Source organism: Mus caroli, unplaced genomic scaffold (genome assembly GCF_978045245.1).
Source record: "Mus caroli unplaced genomic scaffold, Mus_caroli_1 scaffold_18, whole genome shotgun sequence".
Classification (NCBI taxonomy): domain Eukaryota; kingdom Metazoa; phylum Chordata; class Mammalia; order Rodentia; family Muridae; genus Mus; species Mus caroli.
The window spans coordinates 40,780,247-40,783,185 of NW_028227273.1; the positions used below are offsets into that span (position 1 = coordinate 40,780,247).

Consider the following 2,939-nt stretch of genomic DNA (forward strand, 5'->3'; position numbering starts at 1 on the left):
ACCTGCAGAAACCTGGCAGTCTCTCCTGTGCGCCCCAACTTCTTCTCAACTGCATGCTGCTATTCAAAGGAGTTAAGGCTAGGATGGAATCCAGCCTTTACTCTGACAGCAGTCACAATGGTGTCTTCTGAAATCACACAGGTTAGCAGCACCAGTCACTGAGGCACTACAAATCATCCTTATGTTTGAGAAGAAAATTCTAGTGAAACATGCTATGCAACTGATGATCAGCATTGAGGCTCAATTCCACATGGGCTAACCCACTTACAGATGAAAAATTCCAAGCCCCCCTGTATTGATGGAATATCTAATGAGTTTTATAATCTTTATTGAGCTTCTGCTACAGAAGGGGTATTATAGTCATCCTTATGGGGAGTTAGTCTGGAATGCATGCTCTCACCCCAAATGAGAAGTGAAATCTTAATAGATCACAGAATAGAAAGGACCTTGGAGATCACTTAGCCCAGCCCATTCTTTTCAGGGAGGAAATGAAACCAAAGAAAGGGGAATGAGCTAGCTAAGGTCACGTGGCAAGGGTGGCTGTTCCCTGTCGATTTCCACTCCTACAACAGTACTATGTGCTAAGCTATGTCCCCAAGCTTCTGGTTTTGTTTGGTTTTGTTTGCTTTATGTGGCCCCACTGGTTAAATGACAAAACTATCAGGTACACAGCATGATGGTTGAGACTTTGACTTCAGTTTTAAAATCAGCATATCAAAATGATTCCTGAGCCTTTAGCTACCTTCATTATTGAGAACGCAGTCCACAGTAAATCGTGGTTTCAAATGTTTACAGGGACACGAAAAGCACTAATGACACTTGTACAAAACATTCATGTGATGCCATGACGCTTCTCATGGAATGCAAAGGCACCATGGTGGTGACCAGAGGAGGCTTCAGTCTTTCAAAGTGCGGTCATGAGTTTGTCCCGGTACATGACATTGTACGCCCCTCCTAAATACCTCTGGTTCTGGTCCTGAACATAGTGGCTGCCATCTCCACTGGCTGAGGCTTTCCAGTGTGGCCTGTCATCCTGAAAACATGGCTTGTTTTACTTGCAGATGGAATGGTTACTGACATTTGGAGAGTGAGGGCGCCACCGAGGCTGGCTGGGGTGGACGTCGCGAAGGTACTGAGGCTGGTAATTATGGATTTCAAGATTTGTTTTAGAGCAGAGCTGAGCAGCAATAACTGGGTTGCTGGCTTTGAATGTGGAATGTCGCCGGGATGGGTAACGTTTGCTAGGCTTCTTCTCAAAGGTTCTTCGCAATCGGGAGCCATGTGTAGCTTGATATTCTGACTATCCACTGAACTGGAAGTGGGAACCCAGCCGGATGAAGTCAGATCTGGAGGACTTGCTGTTGATGGGTGTGCGCAGACATTAGAAGGCACGGTGCTCCACTGCACACTTCCACAAGTACTTGCAGGTATGCGCACTGTCCAGCCTAAACACGAAGGAGTGCTCTTGCTCATGCCCCTGGTCATCATCTTCCACTACTACGAAGGTCAGTTTGCTCTTTTTTAAAGTCCATTTTGGTGATCTTAGGCCAATAGAATAAGCATATTTTGTTAGTTCCTTCTAAGATTAATATGCCTGTCGGGGTCAGTCCGAGGGAATATTCACAGCCATCTCTTCCACTGACAACATGCATGTCCACCCCATACATTTCCAGCCACTTCGCTTTGTTCAGATAGGAGAGTTCTGCCTGGGCAGGGCTCTTTCCCTGTACTCTTTACATCTCTGGAAGATATCGAACTCCATGGCTTCTGTCTGATTTGGGATGAGCCAAACTCAGACACAAGCTCAGATGTGTGTTCTGGGACCTCACACTCTCCTAGCTTCGCTTGCAGAACGAGGGCAGCTAGTCCCACAGCCATTTCATAGGGGCATTTCAATCCCAAGTTGCTTTTGATCTTGATAACTTCATCACAGAACCAGAAAAGTAATATGAACACAAAGACATGCATTTACTATCTTTTTTTTTTTTTTAATATTTTTATTACATAATTTCCTCAATTACATTTCCAATACTATCCCAAAAGTCCCCCATAGCGCCCCCCACTTCCCTACCCACCCATTCCCATTCTTTTGGCCCTGGCATTCCCCTATATTGGGGCATATAAAGTTTGCAAGTCCAATGGGCCTCTCTTTCCATTGATGGCCGACTAGGCCATCTTTCGATACATATGCAGCTAGAGACAAGAGCTCCAGGGTTCCGGTTAGTACATCATGTTGTTCCAACAATAGGGTTGCAGATCCCTTTAGCTCCTTGGGTACTTTCTCTAGCTTCTCCATTGGGAGCCCTGTGATACATCCAATAGCTGACTGTGAACATCCACTCCTGTGTTTGCTAGGCCCCGGCATCGTCTCACAAGAGACAGCTATATTTGGGTCCTTTCAGCAAGATCTTGCTAGTGTATGCAATGGTGTCAGCGTTTATAAGCTGATTATGGGACGGATCCCTGGATACAGCAGTCTCTAAATGGTCCATCCTTTCATCACAGCTACGAACTTTGTCTCTGTAGCTCCTTCCCTGGGTGTTTTGTTCCCAATTCTAAGAAGGTGCACAGTGTCCACACTTTGGTCTTCATTCTTCTTGAGTTTCATGCGTTTAGCAAATTGTATCTTATATCTTGGATATCCTAAGTTTTGGGCTAATATCCACTTATCAATGAATACATATTGTGTGAGTTCTTTTGTGATTGTGTTACTTCACTCAAGATGATGCCCTCCAGGTCCATCCATTTGGCTAGGAATTTCATAAATTCATTCTTTTTAATAGCTGAGTAGTACTCCATTGTGTAAATGTACCATAATTTCTGTATCCATTCCTCTGTTGAGGGACATCTGGGTTCTTTCCAGCTTCTGGCTATTATAAATAGGGCTGCTATGAACATAGTGGAGCATGTGTCCTTTTTACCGGTTGGGACATCTTCTG

At 44.7% G+C, this 2,939-nt stretch overlaps 1 pseudogene; it reads right to left on the reverse strand.

Annotated features, from left to right (window-relative positions):
- Window positions 1–904: 904 nt before the first annotated feature.
- On the reverse strand, window positions 905–2,296 carry LOC110312277 (band 4.1-like protein 4B; annotated as a pseudogene).
- Between the last annotated feature and the right edge of the window lie 643 nt (window positions 2,297–2,939).